Source organism: Telopea speciosissima, chromosome 1 (genome assembly GCF_018873765.1).
Source record: "Telopea speciosissima isolate NSW1024214 ecotype Mountain lineage chromosome 1, Tspe_v1, whole genome shotgun sequence".
NCBI classification, from domain to species: domain Eukaryota; kingdom Viridiplantae; phylum Streptophyta; class Magnoliopsida; order Proteales; family Proteaceae; genus Telopea; species Telopea speciosissima.
In genome coordinates, this window is record NC_057916.1 from 37,981,015 (window position 1) to 37,993,000 (window position 11,986).

The window sequence follows — 11,986 nt, forward strand, 5'->3', positions numbered from 1 at the left end:
TCCTTTATGGTCAAATACTTTACCTCCGTATGTTTAGACCCTCTAAGTCCTTTATTGTTGTTTATAACCAACACAGTAGAGTTGTTGTCACAGTATATCTTGATGGGTCTGTCCATAAAATCTACAATGGTCAATTCTTTTATGAGATTTCTGAGCCAAATAACCTAAGTAGTAGCCTCATAGCATGCTACAAACTCTGTCTGCATAGTCGAAGTGATCACCAATGTCTACTTTTTACTCTTCCATGATACTGCCCCTCCTGCCATCAAGAAAACATAACCTGATGTGGATTTCCTGTCATCCTCACAGCCAGCAAAGTCAGAGTCTGTATACCACACTAGCTTGAGCTCAGGAACGTGTCTGTAAGTCAGCATATAATCTCTTATCCCCTTTAAGTACCTCAATACTTTCTTGGCAGCAACACAGTGGTTAGGACTAGGATCTGACTGATATCTGTCAAGAAGTCCGATCACAAAAGCAATATCCGATCTGGTACAGACCTGAGCATACATGATACTACCAAGTGCGCTAGCATAAGGCACCTTCTTCATTTCATCCCTCTCAGCTTCATTTTTTTGGGCACTATGTTGAACTCAGTTTGTCACCCTTGAGAATAGGAACATTCCCAGGTTTGCAATCCAGCATACTGAACCTCTCCAGAACACGATCAACATAAGCCCTCTGAGAAAGACTTAAAATACGGCGAGAACGATCCCTATGGATCCCAATGCCAAGGACAAAAGAAGCCTCACCAAGGTCCTTCATGTCAAATTCTCTAGATAATAGTTGTTTTGTATTATGCAACATCCCTAGGTCACTTCTTGCAAGTAGAATGTCATCCACATAAAGAATGAGGAAACAGAATTTGCTCCCACTGACCTTGTAATATATGCATTGATTCACTTTGTTTTCTACAAAACCAAATGAACTCACAACACTGTCGAGCTTCAGATACCACTGCCTAGAAGTTTGTTTGAGGCTGTAGATAGACTTTTTGAGTCTACACACAAGATGATCTGAACCATCCACTGCAAAACCTTCAGACTGAACCATATAGACTTCCTCATCAAGATTGCCATTGAGAAAGGCGATTTTAACATCCATCTGATGAAGCTCCATATCAAAATGAGCTACCAATGCCATGATCACCCTAAAAGAATCTTCGAAGAGGCTGGAGAAAAGGTCCGATTATAGTCTATTCCCTCTCTCTAAGTGAATCCCTTGGCTACCAGTCTGGCTTTAAACTTCTCAACTTTTCCCTTGGAATCCCTTTTGGTTTTATACACTCATTTGCAACCAATGGACTTACAACCTTTAGGTAAATCAATAAGCTCCCAAACATCATTATGTTTCATCGATTGCATTTCATCTCTTATCGCATCTAACCACAAATCTGATTGAGGACTAGAAACAGCGCCTGAATAAGTAACTGGATCAACCACACAACCAATGTCATAGTCATGTTCTCCCAGATAGACCTCATAGATAGATGATATAGCTGACTTTCTCTCCCTGGTGGATCTCCGTAATGGTGCTACTATTGCCTCAACCTGAATATGAGGAATCTCAGCTGGAACTGCATCAATGATAGGATCCTCAACCGCATCCTGAGTAAGAGGAATCTCATCAGGTGCTACATAAATGTCAGGGACCGTATCAATGTCAGGCTCCTAAACTCCAACAGGTGTAACCAATGGCGCAGTATGCCCCACATCCGTCTGAATAGGTAGAAGAATAGGTACTGATGTACCAACCATGTGACTATCTTGAATAGTCTAAGAACAATCATTCTTTTCGGCCACATCAAATTTCAAAAACTTCGCTGTCTGTGACTCCACAATCCTAGTGCCTCTGCATGGATTATAAAATTTATATCCCTTCGAATGATCTGGATAGCCGACAAAGTAGCAATAAGTAGTTTTGGGATCCAACTTGTTTAAAGTCAAATTATACAACTTTACTTCTACAGGGCAACCCCAAACTCTAAGATGGTTTAAACTGGGTTTACGATTGGTCCACAACTCAAACGGTGTAAGAGGAGCGGCTTTAGTAGGCACACGGTTAAGGATATAATGAGCAGTTTTCAAGGCTTCACCCCATAAGAACTTAGGTAAATTTGTCCTACTAACCATACTCCTCACCATGTCTATAAGGGTGCGGTTATGCCTTTTGGCGACCCCATTTTGTTCAGGACTTTCTGGCATAGTAAACTGACTAACTATTCCAAAGTCCTCAAGGTATTTAGCAAATGAGCCCTTAAGCTGTCCAGCATCACCATGTCTGCCATAATACTCACCCCCACGATCAGATCTAATAATTTTAATAACTTTCCCTAACTGTTTCTCAACTTCAGTCTTTAAAATCTTGAACTTGTCAAGAGATTCAGACTTTTCTTTAATTAAGTACAGGTATCCATATCAGGAATAGTCATCTGTAAAGGTGATGAAATAAAAATTTCTACACAATGTGGTTGAATAGGGACCACTGATGTTAGTGTGAATGACCTCCAACAAGTCAGAACTACGGATTGTAGTTTTCTTCTTTATTTTGGTCATCTTTCCCTTACAACAGTCTACACAAGTTTCTAGATCACTTTCGAGAGTAGGTAGGATGTTAGACTTTATCAGCCTTTCTACTCTTGCCTTAGAAATATGACCTAGCCTCTTATACCACAATGTGAAAGACCGTTCTTTAGGTAAGGGTCTTTTAGAAACAACGCTTTCAACATTACAAGAGACGTAGGTATCATTGGGAGACAAACACAATCTGTACAATCCATTGGACATAAGGCAGGAACCAACTTTAGTTGAATTAAAAAACAAATTAACCATAATGTTCTTTATTTCAAAATGGAAACCACTAATGTCCAAAACTGAAATCGAAATTAAGTTTCGTCTGAAGGACGGTACATAAAAAATGTTCTTTAAAGTCAATTTAAAACCAAAATCTAATAATAAAATGACATCTCCCACGAACTCTACGTTAGAATGTCCATCGTTTTCTACGACCAGCCTTGATTCATCCTTGTTTGGCTTCCTCCGATTTATGAACCCATGTATGGTAAAAGCAACATGGTTAGTTGCACCGCTATCTAGCCAATAAGAACTGGATGAGGCTTTTGATAGATTGGATTCACAAACAAAAGCCAAAGAATCATTACCTAATGGCTGCTTGGGCTTGAGTAACCAAGCCTTGTATTTGCCGCAGTCCTTCTTCATGTGACCCTTCTTCTTGCAAAAGAAGCAGCGATCACTCTCTTTCTTTAAAGAGTCTTTCTTGGGCCCCAAATTGTTAGTCTGATCGGATTGTTTGTTGGCAGACTTATGAGTATGATTTTTAGACTTTTTACTCTTACAGGCTTTGGAAGTAACCAGGGCAGCAGGTTTTTTTTCTTTCTTCAGTTTCTCTTCCTCAGATACAACCCTAGAAATTAGGTCATTAATACTCCAGACTCCATCTTCGGAAATGTAGTTGGTTTGAATGATGCCAAATTCAGAAGGTAGGGTATTTAGGGCTTAATGGACAATTGGGGCATCTGAAAGAGGAATGTTCAAGGCCTTGAGTTTAGTTTGGTAATCAACCATCCTGATAATGTAATCCCTAACACCCCCAGAACCATCATATTCCATATTAAACAACCCTTGCAGAAGTGTCCCAATCTCAGCATTGAATGAAACCGTGTATCTCTTGAAAATTGCATCTAGCAATTCCCTGGCAGTACATTGGTCAGGCAGACCACTTTTTAGGTGTTCCGGTATCGACCTCCTTATGGACAGTATAATGAGTCAATTACTCTTTTGCCATGCAACATGCACAGACTTTTCATCCTCAGTACTATCAGTAGTTAGATCCATTGGTTTATCCATAACAAAGGACGTGTACACATCTACCATTTCCATAGCAAACATAATGTCCTCTTTCCACTTCTTAAATTTTGACCTAATAAAAACCTCAATAGTGACCATGTTATTGTTGACAGAAAAGGTGACTGAATATTTAAACAATGAACAGTACAATAATCAGCATTATGTAAGTATAGCTTAAAACCTTATAAGCCAACGAGAATTTTACACACATCATTGTGAAAACACATTTGGGCTGAATTCCCAACATGCAATTGTAAAAATCCCTATAAACTAGTGGCCATGGGAATACAACTCAACTTTCAAAATCCACCACCTTTGGGTATGCAGAATTCTAGGGTCAGCCTATTCACATGCATACTGTATATGTACCCCTTAAAGTACCAATACATGATCACCACCTTTGGGTGTATGGCCACACATCAGAGTTGAAGGACATCCCACAACTTTATGAGACCGGTGTTTCACAAATCCAATAAGGAAGGTCGATTTGGCGGCTGCATCCTGTCGAACCCATGGAACCCTCTCTTGGGATTTTCCAAAATTACTTACATCCTTAAACAATTTGTGTTATTTTATAATTTATGACAAGGGGCTTAAATGTCTTAAAACTAATACAAAAAATCAATGATTCTGTTCATCAAGGTAGGTATTCCAGTAAGTCAGAAATCGATTCGGTTCCCAATGGAACGAATCGCACAAATTCCATAAAAAGACATGTATCAAAAGAATACCAAAAATATTTGAAATATGAATATCTGACCAAAACAGAGGGCACCACTGTGTGGAACACAGAAAAACATAGCCAACGCAAAAAACGGGACCCAAAACGGAGTCTCATTGCCCCCAGAAAGCCCGGTCAAAGTTCAAGCCCAAATCCGGTTGATTGTACTGGTCAAACCGGTCCAAACGATAAAACCAAGTCAATACAGTTCGACCCCGGTCCAACTGTATCGAACCAATCCTGGTCCAACTGGTCCAGTCAACCCTTAGTCGGGTCAAACTTTTGGGTATCGGGTCGGATCTTTGGTTCGGGAAATGGGTCGACCCGACCCGACGGCGCACGTTAGCAAATCTAAAAAATAGTAATAGGCGCACGATAGAAAACCCCTTAGATTCCCTTTTTTTTTTTTTTTTTAAACATTATCAGAGAGTGAGATCCACTCGCCACTGCCATCGACGAGTGACGGCTCGTCCGACGGCCGCCGGTGATGATCCACCCACCGGATTGCTCAGAAAACTAAGCTCCACATGCCTGTATCCTCTGTTTCGACTTTCGTCGGAGAAAAAATCCAGCAAAAAGCCAGTGTCCGTACGGATTTTTTGCAAAATTGAAAAAACCCTAAAAACCTTGATTCGAACCGAAAAATTTTCGATTCCCTCAACATGTTCTATTATTTTGAATCCATATAGGTTCAAAAACGGATCTATGGAGGCTCTGATACCACATGTTAGACTAAATCGATCTGAATAGGGACAAAATCCCAAAAGCCAGGATCTCCATAGGGCATTCAAAAACACAATCAAATAAATAATAGACAACAGGGATAAAACCACCAACCTTGTTTCGAATTCATGACGATGATTGGAACGGAAAATAAAGACCAAAGAACAAGGTGCTTCCCCTCTATTCCCAAAGTAACTGGCTTGATGAGAATACCGAATGCAAGGGATGATGAACACTGAATATCTCCCTCTCTGACTAGAATGCACTCCTCAATAGCAATTGAGAATTAGAAGTTGTAATAATGGGTAGAGGGGAGACCTAGCTCTCTTTATATAGTAATTCATATAGGGTCTGACTCATCACAATCCCAAAAGGAATCTATCTGCCCACGCTAAAGCCAGTCCACATAGGATTCCTAATATAACTCAATGACCCCCTTAATTAGACCAATATCATAATTAGCCTGAGTTTCACTTTATTTAATATTAATCCATAATAGGAAATATAGTATTACATTCCAAATATTATTCTAACACAATTTTGTTCCATATGGAAATCATGTACACATTTCTTCGGTTATGTGTTAATATATATTTGTTTTTCATACTTTCTAACTCATCCAACCCGCTCATAACCTGGCCAAGCATGCTAGAACTTTTCAACTTTCATCAGAGTGTATGTCGGGTAACTATAATATTATGTTTTAATTTCCTTTCATTGAAAAAAAAAGAAAAAAAGTTCTTTGAGTTTCTTTCTTGAACATTATGTCTACGAATTAATATTTAAGAAACATTCTCTGTTCGAAAGCATCAACAGAGGCGGTATTTCCGCCTTTCATGGGGGTGGGGCAGTATTTCCCCCCTATGTCTAGGGACAACACGCACACTTTTGACAGGATAATTTTTTTCCTAATATTTAATATTAAATATATATTTATCAAAAAGAATTATGTGGGGCGATCATTTTGGGATTTTCATCCTCTCAAGTGTGGGCACAGTCAAGTGCGCCACACTTAAGAATCCAATCGTAAAAACATAGACAGTGGTGTCTTTTTATCCTCTCAAGTGTTGGATGGACAATTGGATTCTTAAATGTGGTGCACTACACACATGAGAGGATAAATTTCCATCATTTGACCCCTATGTCTGGTGCAACACGCACACTCCCAGACGAAATTCTTTTTTCCTAATATTTAATACTAAAGAAATAATTGTAAAAAAGAAAATTCATCAAATGAATATTTAATACTAATTGTATAGTAAAAAAACTCAACCAAGTAAGATTCATAAGTTTTTACAAAGAATTTTAATGAACGAAAGTCCCAATTGAAAAATGACATGAAGATATTTATAAAGGTTGGTATCAATTTTGTTTGGTTTTGATCAAGATCTAAATTGGCTCGGTGTTGGATTATTTTTATTTTTGGTGTGGTTTGGTTCGGAATACCCCAATCCAAAACATGATCTATCATTTTCAATTTTGACTGGTTTTGATGAACCAGTTTTAGCACCAAAGTTACAAAAAAATTAATAAAAAATTAAATCTTAGAAGCATGGGTTGAGGATTCAATAACAGATCGGCCGTATCAATCAATTCATATTGCTATCAGTGGAGACCGATATCAATTCCTGACCCGATCGATTAAACTGATATCGATAAAACCCTGGTTAGAAGTGCCTCATATATTTTTTTTGGTCAAATGTTCTCTATGCCAGGTGCGCAGGATGCACGCCAACACATGGGATGAGTAAAATGACCACCCCACCCCTTGAATGGTCGCCCCATGTGTCTATTGGGCGCAACTCGCACTCCCAGACAGAGAACAATCACCCTTTTTCTTTTTTTTTTTTTGGGAAAATTTCTTAGATCTAGTAGATTAAAAAAGAATTATAAAATAAGTATGGCTAAAAGGTGGCGGTACGTACGCAAAAATAACTTGACAGCACGTTCTTCAATTGATAATTGTTGATTTAGCCACTTCAAATCTTAGCCGTTGTACTAGTTACCTAAAACCGGCTTCGATGGTGATCTTTCTCCACTCTCCGTGCCTCTCCATCTCCCGCCCTGCCCCGCCCCGCCCTGCCCTGCCCTGCCCTCTCTTCTCTGTTCTCTCCTCTCCATTGCAAACTCGCAGCCCCATCCCCACCCTTTCTCTCTCTCCTTCTTCCCTCTTCATCAATCGATTTTTTCCTAATTTCATCGCTTTTGATTAGATTTGTACTTCATTTTTTGCTTCTTGCCGATATGGTTTTCTTCCCTAATTTTGGTTCTCTTATTCTATTCGTTTTTAGAGTATGAAGGACTGTGATTTCTTAGTGAGAGCTCCAAGCTTTTTGATATATGCTTGGGTCCTTAGGAGATAACTGCAGATGGAATAGGTAGTATTCGAAAATTATTGATGGGTATTTTTCGAAGCCTACTTTCGTGAGATTCTTACTGGACCAAGGTGTAGTCTCTGTGATAATGGTAATTTGGTCAATTAGCTTCTGGAAGAACATTAACGCTAAACCCAGATGCCTCTTTCTTCGTTGCAAAGCCTCCAATAGCCTTCCGCCAAGTAGAGGATTTTCTGCAGAGTGGTGGGAGTTGGTGAAGACCTCTACATGGTTCGATGACTACTAGCTTTACCAACATCAGGAAGAGGCGAGCTTCATCAGCGAACTGCATTTATAATGATGACGACAGCAGAGCAAATTTGCTGCCAGACTCTTTCAATCTTGGCGTTGATGAGTATAGTCTGAAGGCGCAATTGTAGGGTGGGTTGGATTGATGGAAGATCAAAATGAATCAACGTTATCAGCTCTTCACTTGCAGAAGGGAGCCCACAGAATGGCTTAAGGGCTGATGTTCAAAATCTTATGGAAACTAAGAGGAACCAAGTATGTGTCAGAGCCTGCAAAATATAGGGAGAAATTCCCCCAATTCGTAAACCCAAAAAATTATCTCTCTCTGGCTCGCTGCATACAAAAACCTCATTAAAACAATTTTTCGTACTTTAATAGAGAATGGGAAATTGGCGAGACAGAGCATGGTGATGTGGGTTTGCAATGACAGAGGAGAGAGAGTGAGAGACAGAGGGCGGGGAAGGGCCGAGGGCGAGCAACGATAATGGCTAAAAAATGGTCACCGTAAAAACTAAGAACCAGTGACGAGAAGAAAATCAATTGATGGCTTAGATTGCTTCATGCCACATGTACGGTTAACATCAAAAAACGTGAAAATAAGTTTTTTAGACGAGCGTGTTGCTACCACCCACCCAATAAGTATATTTTAAATTTATTTTACATCTATAAAGTAATATTTTAAAAAGATTTTTCCTATCCCCAAATTAGTTAGTTACCGTTCCACCCAAACTATAAACTTCCTAATATATCTTGACTCAATTTTTTTTCTTAAAAAAAACAGTAAAGATAATGCTTTAACCGTTTGCATTACCAAAAAAAAAATAGTGTAACCGTTTGCACTTTAAAAAAAAAAAATTTTAAAAAAACCACCGTTTGCACAATTTGTTGAATTCCCTTTTCTATAGAAAAACTTGCAAGATTAATAGAAGTCGGTTAGGTGCTTCCCTTTATCTCTATCTCGTTATCCCTCTTTCACTCGTTAATCATCATCACTTATCTCTATCTCGTTATATCTCTCCCACTCGTTAATCATCTTCACTAGTCCCGGTGAGTATTGGCTCTCTCTCACTTTCGTTGTCCCTGTTGCAGTTTTTTTTTATTTTTTCCTGCACCTAGCAAGCACCACTTTTGCTAGTTTCTGCAAATTTCCCGCCAAATAGAAATAAGAGAGAACGGTTACACTATTTTTTTTTTTAGATAATGCAAACGGTTAAAGCATTATCTTTACTGTTTTTTTAAGAAAAAAAATTGAGTGAAAGGATATATTAGGAAATTTATAGTTTGGGTGGGACGGTAACTAACTGATTTGGAGATTGGGCAAATCTTTTCAAAATATAACTTTATGGATGTAAAACAAATTTAAAATATACCTATTTTGTAATTCTTTTTCTAATCTAGTAGATCTAAGAAATTTTCCATGTTGTTTTTTTGGTTAAAAGTGCCTCATATGAATTATTAAAAAACAAAAAGGAAAAATAAATTTTTTTCATGCAACATATGTAACCATCTTATGACCCCTACTGTAACATATGTAATATCAAGTGTTTTATATTACACAACTCAACTCCACAGCTTATTCTACCCAAAATAAAATAATAAAAAAAAATAAAAATAAAAAAACTTCACAGCCTATAACACACACCAAATTTTTATCCTATCCTGACTTCACGGTGCAGTACTGCATCATGCGATAGCTGCAGAGGCCATGTACACCATGTGGGACCCACTATGTCACATGACCTCTGTAATGTCGCACGATACAACACTACACCGTGCAGTAACAAGAGAGGATAACGATGCACACCGACACACACCACCAGTACGTACCACCTTACATACACCCAAGACCCAAGCTTCACGTAGTCTCTTTTATTCCATATAACTAACTACATACTAGACACCACAAACCCATATTATACACGATTCCATGAGCATCGATCCATTCTATCTGAGTAGGTAGGTTCTCCTACTCATTTTTCTTATATATATCTAAGCATTCACAATTTGCCCTCCATTGGGGTGAATCATCTGGCCGGTGATGTAAGAGGATTCCGCCGGACAAGCAAGAAAAACATAAGCTGGCGCCACCTCATGAGGCTGCCCTGGCCTCCCATCGGCACATCCGACCCAAAATTCGAACACTCTTCCTCACTAAACGACGCTGGAATCAAAGGCGTCCATATAGGACCTGGTGCCACTCCGTTGACACGAATTCCCCTCTTAACCAGATGCAGCGCTAAACTCCTCACAAACGCCACGATTGCACCCTTTGTTGCAGCGTAATCGATCAACCTAGGGCTACCCTTATACGCAACAACTGAGGTACTACATATTACAGAGCTCCCTTCCTTCATGTGCTTCAACGCGTGCTTAACTATAAAGAAGTAAGAGAAGATATTAGTCCTGAACACCCTCTCCAACCTCTCCTCGTCTATCTCTTCCAAAGATCTTGTCTTGTACTGTTCGGCCGCATTGTTGACAAGAATGTCGATTCTTCCGTACGTGCTCACCACTTCTTCGACCACTCGCTTGCAGTTCTCGTCGTAGCCCAGATCGGTTGGGATGGCTATGGGAGCTCTGGCATCGCCTATCTTGGCTTGTTCGATGAGGTGAAGGGTGTCCATAGCGTCCTTGTCTTCCAGACCCTTTACGTATGTGAAGCACACCGTCGCCCCTTCCAGTGCGTAGCAGTAGCACACCGCCCTTCCAATCCCCGAGTCTCCTCCAGTCAACAATGCCACCTTCCCCTGCGAAGGTTAATTAACGTTAGAAAAATAACACAACAGAATGGCGATTTTACCGAAGAAATGCAAAGGGTAGACAAAATTTACGTGCTTCAATTCACCCCGAAAAAATAAGAAGGCTACATCCATGAATCTTTGGTGAGAGAGGAATCTTTAGGTACGTAAGCGTACGTGAACAACTCACAGCCGTCTAGATGAAATCCAATCTGTAAAAATAATCCATCTGAACGGCTATGAGTCGTTCACGTACGCTCACGTAGGTGAATAACCACCGGACTCAAATCTTTGTCCCCTCCAGTTCCCTGCCCGGCCCAGTTCCCCAATGCCTTTAATAAAGGGGGTGGATCCTATCCGAGCAGGAGTAGGGTGATCATTATGCCCCTTTATCAAGGGTCACTGGGGAACTAGGCCAGGCATGAAAGAGGCACTGGGGAATTGGGCCGGGCAGGAACTGAAAGGAGATAATTTTCCCTACTATCCACGGCTGAGTGATAGACGAATCCACAATTTCTATGAAGCAAATACAAATTCTCACTTACGCCTCCCTCAAAGAGATAACTACAATATATTGAGAAATCCTATCCAGAAAGCGAAACGACTTGCCGAAAAAATCAGCACAGCACTTTCTGACTGAGATAAGGCTTCACAAATAACAATATACAAGCATGTATTATACTAATTAAGCTAGCTAGGAATTTAATGCATGGCTTAGAAGAGATGAATTACTAGGAGTTTATTAGCAGGTCTGTGTATTCATGGCTGATAGCCTGAGGGGTTGGGTCCATCAGATGCTCTTGGCCTGGCAGCCTCTCTTGTCTCTGCGGTGGGAATTGCCTGCCACGGGTCGCCATCAATCTAAGCTTGCAAAGAAAAACAAGTCTTCTCCGATATAGGAGATGCCGGGAAATTACTACTTTTCCGGTGGATTTGAAGGTGCTTATCTAATCAAAGCCTCTTGGAGAGAAAAATTGCAGAAACGAAGTGGGTTACTATACTAGACAGTGGTCGATGTATTAATCGATTTGATCTTTCGGACCACTTGCTTTATAATAGAAGGTGGCTATGACATGTCATTCCACGTGTCTGATTAATGAGTCTACGTGTCTACTGGTTCTCATGCAGCCGACTCGTCATTCAATCCAGATAAACCTAGCTAGGGAAGCTTCTAGCCCGGCCAGACCAGGGTTTGAAAAAATTGAATCGGATCCACCGATGTGAGGCATTCTAAATTCCGATCGGTCCATATCATACCAATCTTACCGGATCAAGGTTTGAAAAATCAGATCGGATCGGCTCACCCAATTCAGG

The 11,986-nt window shown here is 40.0% G+C and overlaps 1 pseudogene; it reads right to left on the bottom strand.

Annotated features, from left to right (window-relative positions):
* Window positions 1-9,923: 9,923 nt before the first annotated feature.
* LOC122647264 lies at window positions 9,924-11,622 on the bottom strand (annotated as a pseudogene).
* Window positions 11,623-11,986: the final 364 nt, after the last annotated feature.